Source organism: Chiloscyllium punctatum, unplaced genomic scaffold, assembly GCF_047496795.1.
Source record: "Chiloscyllium punctatum isolate Juve2018m unplaced genomic scaffold, sChiPun1.3 scaffold_81, whole genome shotgun sequence".
Lineage (NCBI taxonomy): Eukaryota > Metazoa > Chordata > Chondrichthyes > Orectolobiformes > Hemiscylliidae > Chiloscyllium > Chiloscyllium punctatum.
This window is the reverse complement of record NW_027309815.1, coordinates 1,219,167-1,235,937: the sequence shown is the minus strand read 5'-3', so window position 1 is coordinate 1,235,937 and position 16,771 is coordinate 1,219,167.

Below are 16,771 nucleotides of genomic sequence, written 5' to 3'. Positions count from 1 at the left end.
ATGGAACACACCTAGGGAAGAGCAGACTAACCCCACTCTGTCAATGTAACACACCCAGGGAAGAGCAAACTGACCCCACTCTGTCAATGAAACACACCCAGGGAAGAGCAGATTGACCCCACTCTGTCAATGTAACACACCCAGGGAAGAGCAGACTGACCCCACTCTGTCAATGTAACACACCCAGGGAAGAGCAGACTGACCCCACTCTGTCAATGTAACACACCCAGGGAAGAGCAGACTGACCCCACTCTGTCAATGTAACACAGCCAGGGAAGAGCAGACTGACCCTACTCTGTCAATGTAACACACCCAGGGAAGAACAGACTGACCCCACTGTGTCAATGTAACAAACTTGGGGAAGAGCAGACTGACCCCAATCTGTCAATGTAACACACCCAGGGAAGAGAAGACTGACCCCACTCTGTCAATGTAACCCACCCATAAAAGAGCAGACTGACCCCAATCTGTCAATGTAACACACCCAGGGAAGAGCAGACAGACCCCACTCTGTCAATGTAACCCACTCAAAAAGAGCAGACTGTCCCCACTCTGTCAATGTGACACGCCCTGGGAAGAGCACACTGACCCAACTCTGTCAATGTAACACACCCAGGGAAGAGCAGACTGACCAAACTCTGTCAATGTAACAAACCCAGGGAAGAGCAGACTGACCTCACTCTTTCAATGTAACCGACCTAGAGAAGAGCAGAATGTCCTCTTCTGCAAAATTACTCACACAGTGAACTGCAGACTTACCCAACTCTGTCAATGTAACCCACCCAGTGATGTGCACACTGACCCCACTCTGTCATTGTAACACACCCAGGGAAGAGCAGACTGACCGCACTCTGTCAATGTAACACACAATGGGAGAACAGACTGACCTCACTCTGTCAATGTAACACACCCAGGGAAGAGCAGACAGATACCACTCTGTCAATGTAACACACCATGGGAAGAACAGAGTGACCCCACTCTGTCAATTTAAAAAACCCAGGGAAGAGCAGACTGACCCCACTCTGTCAATGTAACACACCCAGGGGAGAGCAGACTGACACCACCCTGTCACTGTAACACTCCCAGGGAAGAACAGACTGACGCCACTCTGTCAATGTAACACACCCAGGGAAGAGCAGACTGACCCAACACTGTCAATTTAACACACCCAAGGAAGAACAGACTGACCCCACTCTGTCAATGTAACACAATCAGGGAAGAGCAGACTGGCCCCAATCTGTCAATGTAACACACCCAGGGAAGAGCAGACTGACCCAACACTGTCAATTTAACACACCCAATGAAGAACAGACTGACCCCACTCTGTCAATGTAACACACGCAGGGAAGAGCAGACTGAACTCACTCTGTCAATGTAACACACCCAGGGAAGAGAAGACTGACCCCACTCTGTCAATGTAACAAACCCAGAGAAGAGCAGACTGACCTCACTCTGTCAATGTAACACACCCAGGGAAGAGCAGACTGACCCCACTCTGACAATGTAACACACCCAGGGAAGAGCAGACTGAACTCACTCTGTCAATGTAACACAACCAGGGAAGATCAGACTGACCACACTCTGTCAATGTAACACACGCAGGGAAGAGCAGACTGAATTCATTCTGTCAATGTAACCCACCCATAAAAGTGCAGACTGACCCCACTCTGTCAATGTGACACGCCCTGAGAAGAGCAGACTGACCACACTCTGTCAATGTAACACACCCTGGGAAGAGCAGACTGACCCCCACTCTGTCAATGTAACACACACAGGGAAGTGCACACTGACCCCACTCTGTCATTGTAACACAGCAAGGGAAGAGCAGACTGACCCCACTCTGTCAATGTAACAAACCCTGGGAGATCAGACTGACCCCACTCTGTCAATGTTACACACCCAGGGAAGAGCAGACTGAACCCACTCTGTCAATGTAACACACCCAGGGAAGAACAGTCTGACTCCTCTCTGTCAATGTAATACACCCAGGGAAGAACAGACTGACCCCACTGTGTCAATATAACATACACAGGGAAGAGCATACTGACCACACACTGCCATTGCAACACACCCAGGGAACATCAGACTGACCCAACTCTGTCAATGTAACACACCCTGAGAAGAGCAGACTGACCCCACTCTGTCAATGTAACACACCCAGGGAAGAGCAGACTGACCCCACTCTGTCATTGTAACACACCCAGGGAAGAGCAGACTGACCTCACTCTGTCAATGTAACACACCCAGGGAAGAGCAGACTAACCCCACTCTGTCAATGTAACACACCCAGGGAAAGGCAGACGGACCCTGTTCTGTCAATGTAACACACCCAGGGAAGAGCATACTGACCCCACTCTGTCAGTATAACACACCCAGGGAAGAGCAGACTGACCCCACTCTGTCAAAGTAACACACTCAGGGAAGAGCAGACTGTCCTCACTCTGTCAAAGTAACACACTCAGGGAAGAGCAGACTGACCCCACTCTGTCATTGTAACACACCCAGGGATAGGCAGACGGACCCTGTTCTGTCAATGTAACGCACACAGGGAAGAGCAGACTGACCCCACTCTGTCAGGATAACACACCCAGGGAAGAGCAGACTGACCCCACTCTGTCAATGGAACACACCCAGGGAAGAGCAGACTGACACCACTCTGTCAATGTAAGACACACAGGGAAGAGTAGACTGACCCCACTCTGTCAATGTAACACACCCAGGGAAGAGCAGACTCACCCCACTCTGTCAATGTAAAACACGCAGGGAAGAGCAGACTGACCCCTTTCTGTCAACGTTACACACCCAGGGAAGATCAGACTGACCCAACTCTGTCAATGTAACACATTCTGGGAAGAGCAGACTGACCCCACTCTGTCAATGTGACACGCCCTGGGAAGAGCAGACTAACCTCACTCTGTCAATGTAACACACCCATAAAAGAGCAGACTGACCCCACTCTGTCAATGTGACACACCCTGGGAAGAGCAGACTGACCCCCACTCTGTCAATGTAACACACACAGGGAAGTGCACACTGACCCCACTCTGTCATTGTAACACAGCAAGGGAAGAGCAGACTGACCCCACTCTGTCAATGTAACAAACCCTGGGAGATCAGACTGACCCCACTCTGTCAATGTTACACACTCAGGGAAGAGCAGACTGAACCCACTCTGTCAATGTAACACACCCAGGGAAGAACAGTCTGACTCCTCTCTGTCAATGTAATACACCCAGGGAAGAACAGACTGACCCCACTGTGTCAATATAACATACACAGGGAAGAGCATACTGACCACACACTGCCATTGCAACACACCCAGGGAACATCAGACTGACCCAACTCTGTCAATGTAACACACCCTGAGAAGAGCAGACTGACCCCACTCTGTCAATGTAACACACCCAGGGAAGAGCAGACTGACCCCACTCTGTCATTGTAACACACCCAGGGAAGAGCAGACTGACCTCACTCTGTCAATGTAACACACCCAGGGAAGAGCAGACTAACCCCACTCTGTCAATGTAACACACCCAGGGAAAGGCAGACGGACCCTGTTCTGTCAATGTAACACACCCAGGGAAGAGCATACTGACCCCACTCTGTCAGTATAACACACCCAGGATAGAGCAGACTGACCCCACTCTGTCAAAGTAACACACTCAGGGAAGAGCAGACTGTCCTCTCTCTGTCAAAGTAACACACTCAGGGAAGAGCAGACTGACCCCACTCTGTCATTGTAACACACCCAGGGAAAGGCAGACGGACCCTGTTCTGTCAATGTAACGCACCCAGGGAAGAGCAGACTGACCCCACTCTGTCAGGATAACACACCCAGGGAAGAGCAGACTGACCCCACTCTGTCAATGGAACACACCCAGGGAAGAGCAGACTGACCCCACTCTGTCAATGTAAGACACACAGGGAAGAGTAGACTGACCCCACTCTGTCAATGTAACACACCCAGGGAAGAGCAGACGCACCCCACTCTGTCAATGTAAAACACGCAGGGAAGAGCAGACTGACCCATTTCTGTCAACGTTACACACCCAGGGAAGATCAGACTGACCCAACTCTGTCAATGTAACACATTCTGGGAAGAGCAGACTGACCCCACTCTGTCAATGCAACACACCCAGGGAAGAGCAGACTGACCCCACTCTATCATTGTAACACACCCAGGGAAGAGCAGACTGACCTCACTCTGTCAATGTAACACACCCAGGGGAGACCAGACTGACCCCTCTATCTCAATGTAACTCACCTAGGGAAGAGCAGACTGACCCCACTCTGTCAAATGAACACACTCAGGGAAGAGCAGACTGTCCCCACTCTGTCAAAGTAACACACTCAGGGAAGAGCAGACTGACCTCACTCTGTCGATGTAACACACCCAGGGAACAGCAGACTGTCCCCACTCTGTCAAAGTAACACACTCGGGGAAGTGCAGACTGACCCCACTCTGTCAATGTAACACACGCAGGGAAGAGCAGACTGACCCCACCCTGTCAATGTAACACACCCAGGGAAGAGCAGACTGACCCCACTCTGTCAATGTAACACGCCCAGGGAAGAGCAGACTGAACCCACCCTGTCAATGTAACACACCCAGGGAAGAGCAGACTGACCCCACCCTGTCAATGTAACACACCCTGGGAAGAGCAGACACACCCCACTCTGTCAATGTAACATACTCAGGGAATAGCAGTCTGACCCCACTCTGACAATGTATCACACCCAGGGGAGAGCAGACTGAACCACCCTGTCAATGTAACTCACCCAGGGAAGAGCAGACTGACCTCACTCTGTCAATGTAAAACACCCTGGGAAGAGCAGACTGACCGCCACTCTGTCAATGTAACACACACAGGAAGTGCACACTGACCCCACTCTGTCATTGTAACACAGCAAGGGAAGAGCAGACTGACCCCACTCTTTCAATGTAACACACCCAGGGAAGAGCAGACTGAACCCACTCAATCAATGTAACACACCCAGGGAAGAGCAGACTGACCCCACTCTGTCAATGTAATACACCCAGGGAAGAGCAGACCAACAGCACTCTGACAATGTAACCCACCCATAAAAGAGCAGACTGTCCCAACTCTGTCAATGTGACACGCCCAGGGAAGAGAAGACTGACCCCACTCTGTCAATGTAACCCTCCCAGGGAAGAGCAGACTGACCCCACTCTGTCAATGTAACACACCCAGGGAAGAGCAGACTGACCCCACTCTGTCAATGTAACCCACCCATAAAAGAGCAGATTGACCCCACTCTGTCAATGTAACACACCCAGGAAAGAGCAGACTGACCCCAATCTGTCAATGTAACACACCCAGGGAAAAACAGACTGACCCCACTGTGTCAATGTAACCCACCCATTAAAGAGCAGACTGACCCCACTCTGTCAATGTAACACACCCAGGAAAGAGCATACTGACCCCACTCTGTCAATGTAACACACCCAGTGAAGAGCAGACTGACCCCACTCTGTCAATGTAAGACACCCAGGGAAGAGTAGACTGACCCCAATCTGTCAATGTAATACACCCAGGGTAGAGCAGACTGAACTCACTCTGTCAATGTAACACACCCAGGGAAGGGCAGACTGTCCCCACTCTGTCAATGTAACACACCAAGGGAAGAGCAGACTGACCCCACTCTGTCAATGTAAAACACCGATGGAAGAGCAGACTTACCCCACTCTGTCAATGTCACGCACCCAGGGAAGAGCAGACTGACCCCACTCTGTCAATGTTACACACCCAGGGAAGAGCAGACTGACACCACACTGTCAATGTCACGCACCCAGGGAAGAGCACACTGACCGCACTCTGTCAATGTAACACACCCTGGGAAGAGCAGACTTACACCACTCTGTCAATGTAACACACCCTGGGAAGAGCAGACTGACCCCACTCTGTCAATGTAACAAACCCAGGGAAGAGCAGACTGACCCCACTCTGTCAATGTAACACATCCAGGGAAGAGCAGACTGACCCCACTCTGTCAATGTAAAACACCCAGGGAAGAGCAGACTGACCCCTTTCTGTCAAAGTTTCACACCCAGGGAAGATCAGACTGACCCAACTCTGTCAATGTAACACATTCTGGGAAGAGCAGACTGACCCAACTCTGTCATTGAAACACACCCAGGGAAGAGCAGACTGACCCCTCTCTGTCATTGTAACGCACCCAGGGAAGAGCAGACTGACCTCACTCTGTCAATGTAACACACCCAGGGAAGAGCAGACTGGGCCCCCTCTGTCAATGTAACACACCCAGGGAACAGAAGATTGACCTGGCTAGGTCAATGTAACATACCCAGGGAAGAGCAGACTAACCCCACTCTGTCAATGTAACACACCCTGGGAAGAGCAGACTGACCCCACTCTGTCAATTTAACACACCCAGGGAAGAGCAGACTGACCCCACTCTGTGAATGTCACGCACCCAGGGAAGAGCAGTCTGACCGCACTCTGTCAATGTCATGCACCCAGGGAAGAGCAGACTGACCCCACCGTGTCAATGTAACACACCCAGGGAAGAGCAGACTGACCCCACACTTTTAATGTAACGCATCCAGGGAAGAGCAGACTGACCCAACACAGTCAATTCAACACACCCAGGGAAGAGCAGACTGACCCCACTCTGTCAATGTAACGCACCCAGGGTAGAGCGGAATGACCCCACTCTGTCAATGTAACACACCCAGGGAAGAGCAGACTGACCCCACTCTGTCAATGTAACCCACCCATAAAAGAGCAGATTGACCCCACTCTGTCAATGTAACACACCCAGGAAAGAGCAGACTGACCCCAATCTGTCAATGTAACACACCCAGGGAAAAACAGACTGACCCCACTGTGTCAATGTAACCCACCCATTAAAGAGCAGGCTGACCCCACTCTGTCAATGTAACACACCCAGGAAAGAGCATACTGACCCCACTCTGTCAATGTAACACACCCAGGGAAGAGCAGACTGACCCCACTCTGTCAATGTAAGACACCCAGGGAAGAGTAGACTGACCCCAATCTGTCAATGTAATACACCCAGGGTAGAGCAGACTGAACTCACTCTGTCAATGTAACACACCCAGGGAAGGGCAGACTGTCCCCACTCTGTCAATGTAACACACCAAGGGAAGAGCAGACTGACCCCACTCTGTCAATGTAAAACACCGATGGAAGAGCAGACTTACCCCACTCTGTCAATGTCACGCACCCAGGGAAGAGCAGACTGACCCCACTCTGTCAATGTTACACACCCAGGGAAGAGCAGACTGACACCACTCTGTCAATGTCACGCACCCAGGGAAGAGCACACTGACCGCACTCTGTCAATGTAACACACCCTGGGAAGAGCAGACTTACACCACTCTGTCAATGTAACACACCCTGGGAAGAGCAGACTGACCCCACTCTGTCAATGTAACAAACCCAGGGAAGAGCAGACTGACCCCACTCTGTCAATGTAACACATCCAGGGAAGAGCAGACTGACCCCACTCTGTCAATGTAAAACACCCAGGGAAGAGCAGACTGACCCCTTTCTGTCAAAGTTTCACACCCAGGGAAGATCAGACTGACCCAACTCTGTCAATGTAACACATTCTGGGAAGAGCAGACTGACCCAACTCTGTCATTGAAACACACCCAGGGAAGAGCAGACTGACCCCTCTCTGTCATTGTAACGCACCCAGGGAAGAGCAGACTGACCTCACTCTGTCAATGTAACACACCCAGGGAAGAGCAGACTGACCCCACCGTGTCAATGTAACACACCCAGGGAAGAGCAGACTGACCCCACACTTTTAATGTAACGCATCCAGGGAAGAGCAGACTGACCCAACACAGTCAATTCAACACACCCAGGGAAGAGCAGACTGACCCCACTCTGTCAATGTAACGCACCCAGGGTAGAGCGGAATGACCCCACTCTGTCAATGTAACACACCCAGGGAAGAGCAGACTGACCCCACTCTGTCAATGTAACCCACCCATAAAAGAGCAGATTGACCCCACTCTGTCAATGTAACACACCCAGGAAAGAGCAGACTGACCCCAATCTGTCAATGTAACACACCCAGGGAAAAACAGACTGACCCCACTGTGTCAATGTAACCCACCCATTAAAGAGCAGACTGACCCCACTCTGTCAATGTAACACACCCAGGAAAGAGCATACTGACCCCACTCTGTCAATGTAACACACCCAGGGAAGAGCAGACTGACCCCACTCTGTCAATGTAAGACACCCAGGGAAGAGTAGACTGACCCCAATCTGTCAATGTAATACACCCAGGGTAGAGCAGACTGAACTCACTCTGTCAATGTAACACACCCAGGGAAGGGCAGACTGTCCCCACTCTGTCAATGTAACACACCAAGGGAAGAGCAGACTGACCCCACTCTGTCAATGTAAAACACCGATGGAAGAGCAGACTTACCCCACTCTGTCAATGTCACGCACCCAGGGAAGAGCAGACTGACCCCACTCTGTCAATGTTACACACCCAGGGAAGAGCAGACTGACACCACTCTGTCAATGTCACGCACCCAGGGAAGAGCACACTGACCGCACTCTGTCAATGTAACACACCCTGGGAAGAGCAGACTTACACCACTCTGTCAATGTAACACACCCTGGGAAGAGCAGACTGACCCCACTCTGTCAATGTAACAAACCCAGGGAAGAGCAGACTGACCCCACTCTGTCAATGTAACACATCCAGGGAAGAGCAGACTGACCCCACTCTGTCAATGTAAAACACCCAGGGAAGAGCAGACTGACCCCTTTCTGTCAAAGTTTCACACCCAGGGAAGATCAGACTGACCCAACTCTGTCAATGTAACACATTCTGGGAAGAGCAGACTGACCCAACTCTGTCATTGAAACACACCCAGGGAAGAGCAGACTGACCCCTCTCTGTCATTGTAACGCACCCAGGGAAGAGCAGACTGACCTCACTCTGTCAATGTAACACACCCAGGGAAGAGCAGACTGGGCCCCCTCTGTCAATGTAACACACCCAGGGAACAGAAGATTGACCTGGCTAGGTCAATGTAACATACCCAGGGAAGAGCAGACTAACCCCACTCTGTCAATGTAACACACCCTGGGAAGAGCAGACTGACCCCACTCTGTCAATTTAACACACCCAGGGAAGAGCAGACTGACCGCACTCTGTCAATGTCATGCACCCAGGGAAGAGCAGACTGACCCCACTGTGTCAATGTAACACACCCAGGGAAGAGCAGACTGACCCCACACTTTTAATGTAACGCATCCAGGGAAGAGCAGACTGACCCAACACAGTCAATTCAACACACCCAGGGAAGAGCAGACTGACCCCACCCTGTCAATGTAACGCACCCAGGGTAGAGCGGAATGACCCCACTCTGTCAATTTAAATCACCCAGGGAAGAGCAGACTGACACCACTCTGTCAGTATATCACACCCAGGGAAGAGCAGACTGACCCCCCTCTGTCAATGTAACACACCCAGGGAAGAGCAGACTGACCCCACTCTGTCAATGTAAGACACCCAGGGAAGAGTAGACTGACCCCACTCTGTCAATGTAATACACCCAGGGTAGAGCAGACTGACCTCACTCTGTCAATGTAACACGCCCAGGGAAGTGCAGACTGTCCCCACTCTGTCAATGTAACACACCCAGGGAAGAGCAGACTGAACCGACTCTGTCAATGTAACACACCCAGGGAAGAGCAGACTGACCCCACTCTGTCAATGTAACACACCCAGATAAGAGCAGACTGACCCCACTCTGTCATTGTAACACACCCAGGGAAGAGCAGACTGACCTCACTCTGTCAATGTAACACACCCAGGGAAGAGCAGACTAACCCCACTCTGTCAATGTAACACACCCAGGGAAAGGCAGACGGACACTGTTCTGTCAATGTAACACACCCAGGGAAGAGCATACTGACCCCACTCTATCAGTATAACACACTCAGGGAAGAGCAGACTGACCCCACTCTGTCAATGTAACACACCCAGGGAAGAGCAGACTGACCCCACTCTGTCAAAGTAACACACTCAGGGAAGAGCAGACTGTCCCCACTCTGTCAAAGTAACACACTCAGGGAAGAGCAGACTGACCCCACGCTGTCATTGTAACACACCCAGGGAAGAGAAGACTGACCTCACTCTGTCAATGTAACACACCCAGGGAAGAGCAGACTAACCCCACTCTGTCAATGTAACACACCCAGGAAAAGGCAGACGGACACTGTTCTGTCAATGTAACGCACCCAGGGAAGAGCAGACTGACCCCACTCTGTCAATGTAACACACCCAGGGAAGAGCAGACTCACCCCACTCTGTCAATGTAAAACAACCAGGGAAGAGCAGACTGACCCCTTTCTGTCAACGTTACACACCCAGGGACGATCAGACTGACCCAACTCTGTCAATGTAACACATTCTGGGAAGAGCAGACTGACCCCACTCTGTCAATGCAACACACCCAGGGAAGAGCAGACTGACCCCACTCTATCATTGTAACACACCCAGGGAAGAGCAGACTGACCTCACTCTGTCAATGTAACACACCCAGGGAAGAGCAGACTGACCCCATTCTGTCAATGTAACACATACAGGGAAGAGCAGACTGACCCCACTCTGTCAATGTAACTCACCCAGGGAAGAGAAGATTGCCCCCCCTTTGTCAATGTAACACACCCAGGGGAGACCAGAGTGACCCCTCTATCTCAATGTAACTCACCTAGGGAAGAGCAGACTGACCCCACTCTGTCAAAGTAACACACTCAGGGATGGGCAGACTGAACCAACCATGTCAATGTAACTCACCCAGGGAAGAGCAGACTGACCTCACTCTGTCAATGTCACACACCCTGGGAAGAGCAGACTGACCCCCACTCTGTCAATGTAACACACACAGGGAAGTGCACACTGACCCCACTCTGTCATTGTAACACAGCAAGGGAAGAGCAGACTGACCCCACTCTTGCAATGTAACAAACCGTGGGAGAACAGACTGACCCCACTCTGTCTATGTAACACACCCAGGGAAGAGCAGACTGAACCCACTCAATCAATGTAACACACCCAGGGAAGAACAGACTGACCCCACTCTGTCAATGTAATACACCCAGGGAAGAGCAGACTGACCCCACTCTGTCAATGTAACACACCCAGGGAAGAACAGACTGACTCCACTCTGTCAACGTAACCCCCCCAGGGAAGAGCAGACTGACCCCATTCTGTCAATGTAACACACCCAGGGAATAGCAGACATACCCATCTCTGTCAATGTAACCCAACCATAAAAGAGCAGACTGGCCCCACTCTGTCAATGTGACACGCCCTGGGAAGAGCAGACTGACCACACTCTGTCAATGTTACCCACCCAGGGAAGAGCAGATTGACCCCACTCTGTCAATGTGACACGCCCTGGGAAGAGCAGACTGACCTCACTCTGTCAATGTAACACACCCAGGGAAAGGCAGACGGACCCTGTTCTGTCAATGTAACGCACCCAGGGAAGAGCAGACTGACCCCACTCTGTCAGGATAATACACCCAGGGAAGAGCAGACTGACCCCACTCTGTCAATGTAACACACCCAGGGAAGAGCAGACTGACCCCACTCTGTCAATGTAAGACACACAGGGAAGAGTAGACTGACCCCACTCTGTCAATGTAACACACCCAGGGAAGAGCAGACTCACCCCACTCTGTCAATGTAAGACACCCAGGGAAGAGCAGACTGACCCCTTTCTGTCAACGTTACACGCCCAGGGAAGATCAGACTGACCCAACTCTGTCAATGCAACACACCCAGGGAAGAGCAGACTGACCCCACTCTATCATTGTTACACACCCAGGGAAGAGCAGACTGACCTCACTCTGTCAATGTAACACACCCAGGGAAGAGCAGACTGACCCCATTCTGTCAATGTAACACACACAGGGAAGAGCAGACTGACCCCACTCTGTCAATGTAACTCACCCCGGGAAGAGAAGATTGCCCCCCCTTTGTCAATGTAACACATCCAGGGGAGACCAGAGTGACCCCTCTATCTCAATGTAACTCACCTAGGGAAGAGCAGACTGACCCCACTCTGTCAAAGTAACACACTCAGGGAAGAGCAGACTGTCCCCACTCTGTCAAAGTAACACACTCAGGGAAGAGCAGACTGACCTCACTCTGTCAATGTAACACACCCAGGGAACAGCAGACTGTCCCCACTCTGTCAAAGTAACACACTCGGGGAAGTGCAGACTGACCCCACTCTGTCAATGTAACACACCCAGGGAAGAGCAGACTGACCCCACCCTGTCAATGTAACACACCCAGGGAAGAGCAGACTGACCCCACTCTGTCAATGTAACACGCCCAGGGAAGAGCAGACTGAACCCACCCTGTCAATGTAACACACCCAGGGAAGAGCAGACTGACCCCACCCTGTCAATGTAACACACCCTGGGAAGAGCAGACACACCCCACTCTGTCAATGTAACATACTCAGGGAATAGCAGTCTGACCCCACTCTGTCAATGTATGACACCCAGGGAAGAGCAGACTAACCCCACTCTGTCAATGTAACACACCCAGGGAAAGGCAGACGGACCCGGTTCTGTCAATGTAACACACCCAGGGAAGAGCATACTGACCCCACTCTGTCAGTGTAACACACACAGGGAAGAGCAGACTGACCCCACTCTGTCAATGTAACACACCCAGGGAAGAGCAGACTGACCCCACTCTGTCAAAGTAACACACTCAGGGAAGAGCAGACTGTCCCCACTCTGTCAAAGTAACACACTCAGGGAAGAGCAGACTGACCCCACTCTGTCATTGTAACACACCCAGGGAAGAGCAGACTGACCTCACTCTGTCAATGTAACACACCCAGGGAAGAGCAGACTAACCCCACACTGTCAATGTAACACACCTAGGAAAAGGCAGACGGACCCTGTTCTGTCAATGTAACGCACCCAGGGAAGAGCTGACTGACCCCACTCTGTCAGGATAACACACCCAGGGAAGAGCAGACTGACCCCACTCTGTCAATGTAACACACCCAGGGAAGAGCAGACTGACCCCACTCTGTCAATGTAAGACACACAGGGAAGAGTAGACTGACCCCACTCTGTCAATGTAACACACCCTGGGAAGAGCAGACTCACCCCACTCTGTCAATGTAAAACACCCAGGGAAAAGCAGACTGACCCCTTTCTGTCAACGTTACACACCCAGGGACGATCAGACTGACCCAACTCTGTCAATGTAACACATTCTGGGAAGAGCAGACTGACCCCACTCTGTCAATGCAACACACCCAGGGAAGAGCAGACTGACCCCAATCTATCATTGTAACACAACCAGGGAAGAGCAGACTGACCTCACTCTGTCAATGTAACACACCCAGGGAAGAGCAGACTGACCGCATTCTGTCAATGTAACACACACAGGGAAGAGCAGACTGACCCCACTCTGTCAATGTAACTCACCTAGGGAAGAGAAGATTGCACCCCCTTTGTCAATGTAACACACCCAGGGGAGACCAGACTGACCCCTCTATCTCAATGTAACTCACCTAGGGAAGAGCAGACTGACCCCACTCTGTCAAAGTAACACACTCAGGGAAGAGCAGACTGTCCCCACTCTGTCAAAGTAACACACTCAGGGAAGAGCAGACTGACCTCACTCTGTCAATGTAACACACCCAGGGAACAGCAGACTGTCCCCACTCTGTCAAAGTAACACACTCGGGGAAGTGCAGACTGACCCCCCTCTGTCAATGTAACACACCCAGGGAAGAGCAGACTGACCCCACTCTGTCAATGTTACCCACCCAGGGAAGAGCAGATTGACCCCACTCTATCAATGTGACACGCCCTGGGAAGAGCAGACTGACCTCACTCTGTCAATGTAACACACGAAGGGAAGAGCAGACTAACCCCACTCTGTCAATGTAACACACCCAGGGAAAGGCAGACGGACCGTATTCTGTCAAGGTAACGCACCCAGGGAAGAGCAGACTGACCCCACTCTGTCAGGATAACACACCCAGGGAAGAGCAGACTGACCCCACTCTGTCAATGTAACACACCCAGGGAAGAGCAGACGGACCCCACTCTGTCAATGTAAGACACACAGGGAAGAGTAGACTGACCCCACTCTGTCAATGTAACACACCCAGGGAAGAGCAGACTGACCCCTTTCTGTCAACGTTACACACCCAGGGAAGATCAGACTGACCCAACTCTGTCAATGTAACACATTCTGGGAAGAGCAGACTGACCCCACTCTGTCAATGCAACACACCCAGGGAAGAGCAGACTGACCACACTCTATCATTGTTACACACCCAGGGAAGAGCAGACTGACCTCACTCTGTCAATGTAACACACCCAGGGAAGAGCAGACTGACCCCATTCTGTCAATGTAACTCACCCAGGGAAGAGAAGATTGCCCCCCCTTTGTCAATGTAACACACCCAGGGGAGACCAGAGTGACCCCTCTATCTCAATGTAACTCACCTAGGGAAGAGCAGACTGACCCCACTCTGTCAAAGTAACACACTCAGGGAAGAGCAGACTGTCCCCACTCTATCAAAGTAACACACTCAGGGAAGAGCAGACTGAGCTCACTCTGTCACTGTAACACACCCAGGAAACAGCAGACTGTCCCCACTCTGTCAAAGTAACACACTCGGGGAAGTGCAGACTGACCCCACTCTGTCAATGTAACACACCCAGGGAAGAGCAGACTGACCCCACCCTGTCAATGTAACACACCCAGGGAAGAGCTGACTGACCCCACTCTGTCAATGTAACACGACCAGGGAAAAGCAGACTGAACCCACCCTGTCAATGTAACACACCCAGGGAAGAGCAGACTGACCCCACCCTGTCAATGTAACACACCCTGGGAAGAGCAGACACACCCCACTCTGTCAATGTAACATACTCAGGGAATAGCAGTCTGACCCCACTCTGTCAATGTATCACACCCAGGGAAGAGCAGACTAACCCCACTCTGTCAATGTAACACATCCAGGGAAAGGCAGACGGACCCGGTTCTGTCAATGTAACACACCCAGGGAAGAGCATACTGACCCCACTCTGTCAGTATAACACACACAGGGAAGAGCAGACTGACCCCACTCTGTCAATGTAACACACCCAGGGAAGAGCAGACTGACCCCACTCTGTCAAAGTAACACACTCAGGGAAGAGCAGACTGTCCCCACTCTGTCAAAGTAACACACTCAGGGAAGAGCAGACTGACCCCACTCTGTCATTGTAACACACCCAGGGAAGAGCAGACTGACCTCACTCTGTCAATGTAACACACCCAGGGAAGAGCAGACTAACCCCACTCTGTCAATGTAACACACCCAGGAAAATGCAGACGGACCCTGTTCTGTCAATGTAACGCACCCAGGGAAGAGCAGACTGACCCCACTCTGTCAGGATAACACACCCAGGGAAGAGCAGACTGACCCCACTCTGTCAATGTAACACACCCAGGGAAGAGCAGACTGACCCCACTCTGTCAATGTAAGACACACAGGGAAGAGTAGACTGACCCCACTCTGTCAATGTAACACACCCAGGGAAGAGCAGACTCACCCCACTCTGTCAATGTAAAACACCCAGGGAAAAGCAGACTGACCCCTTTCTGTCAACGTTACACACCCAGGGACGATCAGACTGACCCAACTCTGTCAATGTAACACATTCTGGGAAGATCAGACTGACCCCACTGTGTCAATGCAACACACCCAGGGAAGAGCAGACTGACCCCACTCTATCATTGTAACACAACCAGGGAAGAGCAGACTGACCTCACTCTGTCAATGTAACACACCCAGGGAAGAGCAGACTGACCGCATTCTGTCAATGTAACACACACAGGGAAGAGCAGACTGACCCCACTCTGTCAATGTAACTCACCTAGGGAAGAGAAGATTGCACCCCCTTTGTCAATGTAACACATCCAGGGGAGACCAGACTGACCCCTCTATCTCAATGTAACTCACCTAGGGATGAGCAGACTGACCCCACTCTGTCAAAGTAACACACTCAGGGAAGAGCAGACTGTCCCCACTCTGTCAAAGTAACACACTCAGGGAGAGAAGACTGACCTCACTCTGTCAATGTAACACACCCAGGGAACAGCAGACTGTCCCCACTCTGTCAAAGTAAAACACTCGGGGAAGTGCAGACTGACCCCCCTCTGTCAATGTAACACACCCAGGGAAGAGCAGACTGACCCCACTCTGTCAATGTAACACACCCAGGGAAGAGCAGACTGACCCCACTCTGACAATGTAACACACCCAGGGAAGAGCAGACTGACCCCACCCTGTCAATGTAACACACCCTGGAAAGAGCACACACACCCCACTCTGTCAATGTAACATACTCAGGGAATAGCAGTCTGACCCCACTCTGTCAATGTAACACACCCAGGGAACAGCAGACTGTCCCCACTCTGTCAAAGTAACACACTCGGGGAAGTGATGACTGACCCCCCTCTGTCAATGTAACACACCCAGGGAAAAGCAGACTGACCCCACTCTGTCAAAGTAACACACTCAGGGAAGAGCAGACTGTCCCCACTCTGTCAAAGTAACACACTCAGGGAAGAGCAGACTGACCTCACTCTGTCAATGTCACACACCCTGGGAAGAGCAGACTGACCCCCACTCTGTCATTGTAACACAGCAAGGGAAGAGCAGACTGACCCCACGCTTGCAATGTAA